This window comes from Salvelinus fontinalis, chromosome 1, assembly GCF_029448725.1.
Source record: "Salvelinus fontinalis isolate EN_2023a chromosome 1, ASM2944872v1, whole genome shotgun sequence".
Classification (NCBI taxonomy): domain Eukaryota; kingdom Metazoa; phylum Chordata; class Actinopteri; order Salmoniformes; family Salmonidae; genus Salvelinus; species Salvelinus fontinalis.
In genome coordinates, this window is record NC_074665.1 from 2,309,859 (window position 1) to 2,323,194 (window position 13,336).

Consider the following 13,336-nt stretch of genomic DNA (forward strand, 5'->3'; position numbering starts at 1 on the left):
TACCAACATTATAAACTGGTTCCCAACAGTATAAACTGGTTACCAACATTATTAGAACAGTAAACAAGTCATTCTATTATAAACTGGTTACCAACATTATAAACTGGTTAGCAACATTATAAACTGGTTACCAACATTATAAACTGGTTACCAATATTATAAACTGGTTACCAACATTATAAACTGGTTACCAACATTATAAACTGGTTACCAACATTATAAACTGGTTCCCAACATTATAAACTGGTTCCCAACATTATTAGAACAGTAAACAAGTTCTATTATAAACTGGTTACCAACATTATAAACTGGTTACCAACATTATAAACTGGTCACCAACATTATAAACTGGTTACCAACATTATTAGAACAATTAACAAGTTCTATTATCCTATATTATTAGTCATTCTTCAAATAGGGCTTCACCAAGTACCATGTTTCACACAGAACACACAGTCACCCTGGCCCATCACCCCCACAGACCGCACCAATCCCCACTGTGATCAATTCAGTGTCGGGGCGGCTCTAGTCGCCCGCAGCCGAACAATAGCAGAGTATTCTTTGAGTCCGCAAACTTTCAGATTACTCTCCTCTGACTCGGCCCTGGTTACGCCTCCAAGGTACTCTCTCTTTCAAAGGAATACACTCAGAACGTAACAGAGGCTTATCTGAAAACTTGACTTCAAGTGTGTGTGGTTCTCTCACCTCTTTCTTTAAAAAATAACTCAGTTCGAGATGTTGTATCCACTCGGCTCGCTGCCTCTCAGATCAGGTCCATCTGCTTCGTTCCCGAAGTGTGGTTTCCCTGAGAACCCAAGTTTGAGGGATCCCTCGTGCACGATTTATTTACCTAGATCGTCAGGAACGGTCACCGAGTGAAGATTCACATCCCACCGCTGTCACCAAATGTCGTGGTAATTTCCTGTATTACTGATGAGAGAGCCAACCACACACAAGTCAGAGTTATATTATAAAGTCCATCTTTAATATATATGAGCTTCACCAAAGCCCTTTTTGACTCTCAGATCAATTCAGTATCTATAAATGAATTCTCTGAGAGTGTCTACAAAACAATTCTTACCGTAATTTCCGGACTATAAGCCGCTACTTTTTTCCCACGCTATGAACCTTGCGCTTTATACAATGACACGGCTAATTTATGGATTTTTCCCGCTTTCACAAATTCATGCCACCAAAAAACTGAGCACCGTCACATAATGTGAAGTAAATCGAGCGCGCTCAAACTTTCCATCATTCTGATTACGGTAGTCATTTTGTCACCCTCATCATGGCAAAGACACGGAGAAATGCATATGATGCAGCTTTCAATTTGAAGGCGATCGATCTGGCTGTTGGAAAAGGAAATAGAGCTGCTGCACGGGAGCTTGGCCTTAATGAGTCGATGATAAGACGTTGGAAACAGCAGCGTGAGAAACTGACTTAGTGCAAAAAGACAACAAAAGCTTTGAGGAAAGAAAAGCAGATGGCCCGAACTAGAAAATGAGGCTTGGATGACAAGTGGGGAGAAATCCTTCACTAAAACGGGCCGCATGCGAAGAGCGACTTATGGTCAAGTCTGCCAGTGGGTCCTGACAGCGTGGAGCTGCTGCGTATTGAAGAGGGCAGCATAAGCTCAGCGGGGAATTTGCCTCCGGATGAAAGTGAGGAGAGCACAATGAAAACGATCCAACATCGGATGAAGCAATTCAACTCCGACACCAAAGGAGATGACTTCAGTGGTTTCAGTGCACAGGAAGAAGATAGTGACCAAGGACTTTCTTGGTAGGCTACTGTTTACTGCTATTTAAAAAAAAAAAAATGTTACAAGCCTGTTTCGTTAAAGCCTATTTATTTTTGTTACAAGACGTGTTTCGTTAAAGCCTATTTATTTTTGTTACAAGCCGTGTTTCGTTTAAAGGCTGTGTAAAGTTCATTTGTTTCAATGTACGGGTAGGCACCTGCGGCTTATAGACACGTGCGGCTTATTTATGTACAAAATAAAAAAAATAAAAAAATTCAGTGGGTGCGGCTTATATTCAGGTGCGCTTAATAGTCCAGCAATTACGGTAGTTTCATTTATAGCCAAGATACACCCCTCTCAACTTACAAATAACCTTTTACTTGAAAGAGGAGTATCCCATAGCTAGATAGCATTAGCTATAAATTATCGTTCAGTTTGGTCTCCTAAAACGAGATTTTAATCTCATTCTTGGTACCACTTAGTACGAAAACATTACCTCATCCAATGGCATATATCAATTGTCAATTCTAGATACCCCCATCTCAAATACACCCCCTCCTGGATAAGCTCAGAAAAGACAGTGAGCCTCTTAGGTAATATACTAGGTCAAGATAAGGGCAACCTCAGAGGGGACATACAATGGTTCCAGACACGGCCATACTCTTTCCCCCAATGAGAAAAGTAGGGAGTGACTGGCGAACAGACATTGTATGAGATAACTAACTGGTTCCCCATTAATAACGCCATCCCTTCACATGGTTTAGGAATAGTTACAGACACATTCCCATAAGAAGACAATGTTCCATTCTGTCCTCCTCCCCTTCTGATATTCTACACAGCACCACATGGTTTAGGAATAGTTACAGACACATTCACATAAGAAGACAATGTTCCACTCTGTCCTCCTCCCCTTCTGATATTCTACATAGCACCACATGGTTTAACAGATACATTGACATATGAAGACAAGCCTGACCTCTCCCCTCTCTGGCCCCAAGTGACTGAGCCCTAGCTGAGAAGGGAAAATGCACTGCCAACCATATAGTCCCCTATAGGGAACCATTGTAATGACAAGTATCTCACAAACATATGATGAAAATAACATCTTATCTATCTATGTTACCTAACTAATTCTGATTCAGCCACGACAGCCTCTCAAACATAATCCAGGTAGAATCAGGAATTCCGCAGGGTAGCTGTTTAGGCCCCTTGCTTTTTTCAATCTTTACTAACGACATGCTACTGACTTTGAGTACAGCCAGCGTGTCTGTGTATGCGAATGACTCAACACTATACACGTCAGCTACTACAGCGACTGAAATGACTGCAACACTTAACAAAGAGCTGCCGTTAGTTTCAGAGTGGGTGGCAAGGAATAAGTCCTAAATATTTCTAAAACTAAAAGCATTGTATTTGGGACAAATCATTCACTAAACCTCAACTAACTCTTGTAATAAATAATGTGGAAATTGAGCAGGTTGAGGAGACTAAACTGCTTGGAGTAACCCTGGATTATAAACTGTCATGGTCAAAACATATTGATGCAGTAGTAGTTAATGCAACCGCTGTGTCAGATTTCAAATTAGCTTTACGGCAAAAGCACAATATTCAATAATCTGAGTACAGCGTTCAGCCACCAATTTGTGGAGTCAACAAAAGAAATAGAAATAGCATTATAAATCTTCACTTACCTGATCTGATCTTCGTCAGAATGCACTCCCGGGACTCCCACTTCCACAAGAAATGTTTGTTTTGTTCGATTACGTCCATATTTATGTACAAATATCTCAGTTTTGTTCGCGCGAAGTTCACTATTTAGTTCACTATTCCAAAGGCATAATGCGCGAGCAAAAAATCCAGACGAAAAGTCAAAAGAGTTCCATTACAGTTTGTAGAAACCTGTCAAACGATGTTTACATTCAATCCTTTTTATAATAAATCTTCAATAATATTCCAACTGGACAATAACGTATTCACTACAACTCATTGGCCTCAGTCCACTAGTTGAAACGGCTCTTATTCGACCCCCTTCCACAATAGAAGCCTCAAACAACTTTCTAAAGACTGTTGACATCTGCTTGAAGCCTTGGGAAGTGCAATCTGGCCCCATAGACACAGCATATTGGATAGGCAATCACTTAAATTAAACTACAAACCTCAGGTTTCCCACTTCCGGGTTGGATTTGTCTCAGGTTTTTGCCTGCCATATGAGTTCTGTTATACTCACAGACAATATTTTAACAGTTTTGGAAACTTTAGAGTGTTTTCTATCCAAATCTACTTATATGCATATCATAGCTTTTGGGCCTGGGTAACAAGCAGTTTACTCTGGGCTCCTTATTCATCTCAATACTGTCCCCCTTTCCCAAAGAAGTTAAGATTGGGAGAAGTATGTCCATAATAAAGCTCTGCTCTGCCTTCGTAACAACACTATCAACAAGGCAGGTCCTACAGGCCCTAGTTTCTACCTTCTTAACAACACTATCAACAAGGCAGGTCCTACAGGCCCTAGTTTCTACCTTCTTAACAACACTATCAACAAGGCAGGTCCTGCAGGCCCTAGTTTCTACCTTCTTAACAACACTATCAACAAGGCAGGTCCTACAGGCCCTAGTTTTTACCTTCTTAACAACACTATCAACAAGGCAGGTCCTGCAGGCCCTAGTTTCTACCTTCTTAACAACACTATCAACAAGGCAGGTCCTACAGGCTCTAGTTTCTACCTTCTTAACAACACTATCAACAAGGCAGGTCCTACAGGCCCTAGTTTCTACCTTCTTAACAACACTGTCAACAAGGCAGGTCCTACAGGCCCTAGTTTTGTCGCACCTGGACTACTGTTCAGTAGTGTGGTCAGGTGCCACAAATAAGGAAAATTACAATTGGCTTAGAACAGGGCAGCACAGCTGGCCCTTGGATGTACACAGAGAGCTAATATTAATAATATGCATGTCAATCTCTCCCGGCTGAAAGTGGAGGAGAGATTGGCTTCATCACTGCTTGTATTTGTGAGAGGTGTTGGCATGTTGAATGCACTGAGCTGTCTGTCTAAACTAGTGGCACACAGCTCAGACACCCATTCATACCCCACAAGACATGCCACCAGAGGTCTCTTCACAGTACCCAAGTCATGAACAGACTATGGGAGGTGCACAGTACTACATAGAGCCATGACTACATGGAACTCTATTCCACATCAGGTAACTGATGCAGCAGGAGAATCAGATTTAAAAAACAGATAAAAATACACCTTATGGAACAGCGGGGACCTTGAAGAGACACAAATATGCACACACACACACACACACACACACACACACACACACACACACACACACACACACACACACACACACACACACACACACACACACACACACACACACACACACACACACACACACACACACACACACACACACACACACACACACACACACACACACACACAAGGGGCTGAATCTGGGAATGTATTGTAATGTTTTTAAAAACGTATACTCTGCCTTAATTTAGCTGAATCCCAGGAAGAGTAGCTGCTGCCTTGGCAGGAACTAATGGGGATCCATAATAAACCCCAGGAAGAGTAGCTGCTGCCTTGACAGGAACTAATGGGGATCCATAATAAACCCCAGGAAGAGTAGCTGCTGCCTTGGCAGGAACTAATGGGTTCCATAATAAACCCCAGGAAGAGTAGCTGCTGCCTAGACAGGAACTAATGGGGATCCATAATAAACCCCAGGAAGAGTAGCTGCTGCCTTGGCAGGAACTAATGGGGATCCATAATAAACCCCAGGAAGAGTAGCTGCTGCCTAGACAGGAACTAATGGGGATCCATAATAAACCCCAGGAAGAGTAGCTGCTGCCTTGACAGGAACTAACGGGGATCCATAATAAACCACAGGAAGAGTAGCTGCTGTCTTGGCAGGAACTAATGGGGATCCATAATAAACCACAGGAAGAGTAGCTGCTGCCTTGGCAGGAACTAATGGGGATCCATAATAAACCACAGGAAGAGTAGCTGCTGTCTTGGCAGGAACTAATGGGGATCCATAATAAACCACAGGAAGAGTAGCTGCTGCCTTGGCAGGAACTAATGGAGATCCATAATAAACCCCAGGAAGAGTAGCTGCTGCCTTGGCAGGAACTAATGGGGATCCATAATAAACCCCAGGAAGAGTAGCTGCTGCCTTGGCAGGAACTAATGGGGATCCATAATAAACCCCAGGAAGAGTAGCTGCTGCCTTGGCAGAAACTAATGGGGATCCATAATAAACACCAGGAAGAGTAGCTGCTGCCTTGGCAGGAACTAATGGGGATCCATAATAAACCCCAGGAAGAGTAGCTGCTGCCTTGGCAGAAACTAATGGGGTTCCATAGTAAACCCCAGGAAGAGTAGCTGCTGCCTTGGCAGGAACTAATGGGGATCCATAATAAACCCCAGGAAGAGTACCTGCTGCCTTGGCAGGAACTAATGGGGATCCATAATAAACCCCAGGAAGAGTAGCTGCTGCCTTGGCAGGAACTAATGGGGATCCATAATAAACCCCAGGAAGAGTAGCTGCTGCCTTGGCAGGAACTAATGGGGATCCATAATAAACCCCAGGAAGAGTAGCTGCTGCCTTGGCAGGAACTAATGGGGATCCATAATAAACCCCAGGAAGAGTAGCTGCTGCCTTGGCAGGAACTAATGGGGATCCATAATAAACCCCAGGAAGAGTAGCTGCTGCCTTGGCAGGAATTAATGGGGATCCATAATAAACCCCAGGAAGAGTAGCTGCTGCCTTGGCAGGAACTAATGGGGATCCATAATAAACCCCAGGAAGAGTAGCTGCTGCCTTGGCAGGAACTCACGGGGATCCATAATAAACCCCAGGAAGAGTAGCTGCTGCCTTGGCAGGAACTCATGGGGATCCATAATAAACCCCAGGAAGAGTAGCTACTGCCTTGACAGGAACAAACGGGGATCCATTATAAACCCCAGGAAGAGTAGCTGCTGCCTTGGCAGGAACAAACGGGGATCCATAATAAACCCCAGGAAGAGTAGCTGCTGCCTTGACAGGAACAAACGGGGATCCATTATAAACCCCAGGAAGAGTAGCTGCTGCCTTGGCAGGAAATCACAGGGATCCATAATAAACCCCAGGAAGAGTAGCTGCTGCCTTGGCAGGAACTAATTGGGATCCATAATAAACCACAGGAAGAGTAGCTGCTGCCTTGGCAGGAACAAACGGGGATCCATAATAAACCCAGGAAGAGTAGCTGCTGCCTTGACAGGAACAAACGGGGATCCATTATAACCCCCAGGAAGAGTAGCTGCTGCCTTGGCAGGAACTAATGGGGATCCATTATAAACCCCAGGAAGAGTATCTGCTGCCTTGGCAGGAACTAACGGGGATCCATAATAAACCCCAGGAAGAGTAGCTGCTGCCTTGGCAGGAACTAATGAGATCCATAATAAACCCCAGGAAGAGTAGCTGCTGCCTTGGCAGGAACTAATGGGGATCCATAATTAACCCCAGGAAGAGTAGCTGCTGCCTTGGCAGGAACTAATGGGGATCCATAATTAACCCCAGGAAGAGTTGCTGCTGCCTTGACAGGAACTAATGGGGATCCATAATAAACCCCAGGAAGAGTAGCTGCTGCCTTGACAGGAACTAACGGGGATCCATTATAAACCCCAGGAAGAGTAGCTGCTGCCTTGGCAGGAACTAATGGGGATCCATTATAAACCCCAGGAAGAGTATCTGCTGCCTTGGCAGGAACTAACGGGGATCCATAATAAACCCCAGGAAGAGTAGCTGCTGCCTTGGCAGGAACTAATGAGATCCATAATAAACCCCAGGAAGAGTAGCTGCTGCCTTGGCAGGAACTAATGGGGATCCATAATAAACCCCAGGAAGAGTAGCTGCTGCCTTGACAGGAACTAATGCGGATCCATAATAAACCCCAGGAAGAGTAGCTACTGCTTTGGCAGGAACTAATGGGGATCCATAATAAACCCCAGGAAGAGTAGCTGCTGCCTTGGCAGGAACAAACGGGGATCCATAATATACCCCAGGAAGAGTAGCTGCTGCCTTGGCAGGAACTCATGGGGATCCATAATAAACCCCAGGAAGAGTAGCTACTGCCTTGACAGGAACAAACGGGGATCCATTATAAACCCCAGGAAGAGTAGCTGCTGCCTTGGCAGGAACAAACGGGGATCCATAATAAACCCCAGGAAGAGTAGCTGCTGCCTTGACAGGAACAAACGGGGATCCATTATAAACCCCAGGAAGAGTAGCTGCTGCCTTGGCAGGAACTCACGGGGATCCATAATAAACCCCAGGAAGAGTAGCTGCTGCCTTGGCAGGAACTAATGGGGATCCATAATTAACCCCAGGAAGAGTTGCTGCTGCCTTGACAGGAACTAATGGGGATCCATAATAAACCCCAGGAAGAGTAGCTGCTGCCTTGACAGGAACTAACGGGGATCCATTATAAACCCCAGGAAGAGTAGCTGCTGCCTTGGCAGGAACTAATGGGGATCCATAATAAACCCCAGGAAGAGTAGCTGCTGCCTTGGCAGGAACTAATGGGGATCCATAATTAACCCCAGGAAGAGTAGCTGCTGCCTTGGCAGGAACTAATGGGGATCCATAATTAACCCCAGGAAGAGTTGCTGCTGCCTTGGCAGGAACTAATGGGGATCCATAATAAACCCCAGGAAGAGTAGCTGCTGCCTTGGCAGGAACTAATGGGGATCCATAATAAACCCCAGGAAGAGTAGCTGCTGTCTTGGCAGGAACTAATGGGGACCCATAATAAACCCCAGGAAGAGTAGCTGCTGCCTTGGCAGGAACTAATGGGGATTCATAATAAACCCCAGGAAGAGTAGCTGCTGCCTTGACAGGAACTAATGGGGATCGATAATAAACCCCAGGAAGAGTAGCTGCTGCCTTGGCAGGAACTAATGGGGTTCCATAATAAACCCCAGGAAGAGTAGCTGCTGTCTTGGCAGGAACTAATGGGGACCCATAATAAACCCCAGGAAGAGTAGCTGCTGCCTTGACAGGAACTAATGGGGACCCATAATAAACCCCAGGAAGAGTAGCTGCTGCCTTGACAGGAACTAATGGGGACCCATAATAAACCCCAGGAAGAGTAGCTGCTGCCTTGACAGGAACTAATGGGGATCCATAATAAACCCCAGGAAGAGTAGCTGCTGCTTTGGCAGGAACTAATGGGGATCCATAATAAACCCCAGGAAGAGTAGCTGCTGCCTTGGCAGGAACTAATGAGATCCATAATAAACCCCAGGAAGAGTAGCTGCTGCCTTGGCAGGAACTAATGGGGATCCATAATAAACCCCAGGAAGAGTAGCTGCTGCCTTGGCAGGAACTAATGGGGATCCATAATTAACCCCAGGAAGAGTAGCTGCTGCCTTGGCAGGAACTAATGGGGATCCATAATAAACCCCAGGAAGAGTAGCTGCTGTCTTGGCAGGAACTAATGGGGATCCATAATAAACCCCAGGAAGAGTAGCTGCTGCCTTGGCAGGAACTAATGGGGATCCATAATAAACCCCAGGAAGAGTAGCTGCTGCCTTGGCAGGAACTAATGGGGATCCATAATAAACCCCAGGAAGAGTAGCTGCTGCCTTGACAGGAACTAATGGGGATCCATAATAAACCCCAGGAAGAGTAGCTGCTGCCTTGTCAGGAACTAATGGGGATCCATAATAAACCCCAGGAAGAGTAGCTGCTGCCTTGGCAGGAACTAATGGGGATCCATTATAAACCCCAGGAAGAGTAGCTGCTGCCTTGGCAGAAACTAATGGGGTTCCATAGTAAACCCCAGGAAGAGTAGCTGCTGCCTTGGCAGGAACTAATGGGGATCCATAATAAACCCCAGGAAGAGTACCTGCTGCCTTGGCAGGAACTAATGGGGATCCATAATAAACCCCAGGAAGAGTAGCTGCTGCCTTGGCAGGAACTAATGGGGATCCATAATAAACCCCAGGAAGAGTAGCTGCTGCCTTGGCAGGAACTAATGGGGATCCATAATAAACCCCAGGAAGAGTAGCTGCTGCCTTGGCAGGAACTAATGGGGATCCATAATAAACCCCAGGAAGAGTAGCTGCTGCCTTGGCAGGAACTAATGGGGATCCATAATAAACCCCAGGAAGAGTAGCTGCTGCCTTGGCAGGAATTAATGGGGATCCATAATAAACCCCAGGAAGAGTAGCTGCTGCCTTGGCAGGAACTAATGGGGATCCATAATAAACCCCAGGAAGAGTAGCTGCTGCCTTGGCAGGAACTCACGGGGATCCATAATAAACCCCAGGAAGAGTAGCTGCTGCCTTGGCAGGAACTCATGGGGATCCATAATAAACCCCAGGAAGAGTAGCTACTGCCTTGACAGGAACAAACGGGGATCCATTATAAACCCCAGGAAGAGTAGCTGCTGCCTTGGCAGGAACAAACGGGGATCCATAATAAACCCCAGGAAGAGTAGCTGCTGCCTTGACAGGAACAAACGGGGATCCATTATAAACCCCAGGAAGAGTAGCTGCTGCCTTGGCAGGAAATCACAGGGATCCATAATAAACCCCAGGAAGAGTAGCTGCTGCCTTGGCAGGAACTAATTGGGATCCATAATAAACCACAGGAAGAGTAGCTGCTGCCTTGGCAGGAACAAACGGGGATCCATAATAAACCCAGGAAGAGTAGCTGCTGCCTTGACAGGAACAAACGGGGATCCATTATAACCCCCAGGAAGAGTAGCTGCTGCCTTGGCAGGAACTAATGGGGATCCATTATAAACCCCAGGAAGAGTATCTGCTGCCTTGGCAGGAACTAACGGGGATCCATAATAAACCCCAGGAAGAGTAGCTGCTGCCTTGGCAGGAACTAATGAGATCCATAATAAACCCCAGGAAGAGTAGCTGCTGCCTTGGCAGGAACTAATGGGGATCCATAATTAACCCCAGGAAGAGTAGCTGCTGCCTTGGCAGGAACTAATGGGGATCCATAATTAACCCCAGGAAGAGTTGCTGCTGCCTTGACAGGAACTAATGGGGATCCATAATAAACCCCAGGAAGAGTAGCTGCTGCCTTGACAGGAACTAACGGGGATCCATTATAAACCCCAGGAAGAGTAGCTGCTGCCTTGGCAGGAACTAATGGGGATCCATTATAAACCCCAGGAAGAGTATCTGCTGCCTTGGCAGGAACTAACGGGGATCCATAATAAACCCCAGGAAGAGTAGCTGCTGCCTTGGCAGGAACTAATGAGATCCATAATAAACCCCAGGAAGAGTAGCTGCTGCCTTGGCAGGAACTAATGGGGATCCATAATAAACCCCAGGAAGAGTAGCTGCTGCCTTGACAGGAACTAATGCGGATCCATAATAAACCCCAGGAAGAGTAGCTACTGCTTTGGCAGGAACTAATGGGGATCCATAATAAACCCCAGGAAGAGTAGCTGCTGCCTTGGCAGGAACAAACGGGGATCCATAATAAACCCCAGGAAGAGTAGCTGCTGCCTTGGCAGGAACTCATGGGGATCCATAATAAACCCCAGGAAGAGTAGCTACTGCCTTGACAGGAACAAACGGGGATCCATTATAAACCCCAGGAAGAGTAGCTGCTGCCTTGGCAGGAACAAACGGGGATCCATAATAAACCCCAGGAAGAGTAGCTGCTGCCTTGACAGGAACAAACGGGGATCCATTATAAACCCCAGGAAGAGTAGCTGCTGCCTTGGCAGGAACTCACGGGGATCCATAATAAACCCCAGGAAGAGTAGCTGCTGCCTTGGCAGGAACTAATGGGGATCCATAATTAACCCCAGGAAGAGTTGCTGCTGCCTTGACAGGAACTAATGGGGATCCATAATAAACCCCAGGAAGAGTAGCTGCTGCCTTGACAGGAACTAACGGGGATCCATTATAAACCCCAGGAAGAGTAGCTGCTGCCTTGGCAGGAACTAATGGGGATCCATAATAAACCCCAGGAAGAGTAGCTGCTGCCTTGGCAGGAACTAATGGGGATCCATAATTAACCCCAGGAAGAGTAGCTGCTGCCTTGGCAGGAACTAATGGGGATCCATAATTAACCCCAGGAAGAGTTGCTGCTGCCTTGGCAGGAACTAATGGGGATCCATAATAAACCCCAGGAAGAGTAGCTGCTGCCTTGGCAGGAACTAATGGGGATCCATAATAAACCCCAGGAAGAGTAGCTGCTGTCTTGGCAGGAACTAATGGGGACCCATAATAAACCCCAGGAAGAGTAGCTGCTGCCTTGGCAGGAACTAATGGGGATTCATAATAAACCCCAGGAAGAGTAGCTGCTGCCTTGACAGGAACTAATGGGGATCGATAATAAACCCCAGGAAGAGTAGCTGCTGCCTTGGCAGGAACTAATGGGGTTCCATAATAAACCCCAGGAAGAGTAGCTGCTGTCTTGGCAGGAACTAATGGGGACCCATAATAAACCCCAGGAAGAGTAGCTGCTGCCTTGACAGGAACTAATGGGGACCCATAATAAACCCCAGGAAGAGTAGCTGCTGCCTTGACAGGAACTAATGGGGACCCATAATAAACCCCAGGAAGAGTAGCTGCTGCCTTGACAGGAACTAATGGGGATCCATAATAAACCCCAGGAAGAGTAGCTGCTGCTTTGGCAGGAACTAATGGGGATCCATAATAAACCCCAGGAAGTGTAGCTGCTGCCTTGGCAGGAACTAATGAGATCCATAATAAACCCCAGGAAGAGTAGCTGCTGCCTTGGCAGGAACTAATGGGGATCCATAATAAACCCCAGGAAGAGTAGCTGCTGCCTTGGCAGGAACTAATGGGGATCCATAATTAACCCCAGGAAGAGTAGCTGCTGCCTTGGCAGGAACTAATGGGGATCCATAATAAACCCCAGGAAGAGTAGCTGCTGTCTTGGCAGGAACTAATGGGGATCCATAATAAACCCCAGGAAGAGTAGCTGCTGCCTTGGCAGGAACTAATGGGGATCCATAATAAACCCCAGGAAGAGTAGCTGCTGCCTTGGCAGGAACTAATGGGGATCCATAATAAACCCCAGGAAGAGTAGCTGCTGCCTTGACAGGAACTAATGGGGATCCATAATAAACCCCAGGAAGAGTAGCTGCTGCCTTGACAGGAACTAATGGGGACCCATAATAAACCCCAGGAAGAGTAGCTGCTGCCTTGGCAGGAACTAATGGGGATCCATAATAAACCCCAGGAAGAGTAGCTGCTGTCTTGGCAGGAACTAATGGGGACCCATAATAAACCCCAGGAAGAGTAGCTGCTGCCTTGGCAGGAACTAATGGGGATTCATAATAAACCCCAGGAAGAGTAGCTGCTGCCTTGACAGGAACTAATGGGGATCCATAATAAACCCCAGGAAGAGTAGCTGCTGCCTTGGCAGGAACTAATGGGGATCCATAATAAACCCCAGGAAGAGTAGCTGCTGTCTTGGCAGGAACTAATGGGGACCCATAATAAACCCCAGGAAGAGTAGCTGCTGCCTTGACAGGAACTAATGGGGACCCATAATAAACCCCAGGAAGAGTAGCTGCTGCCTTGACAGGAACTAATGG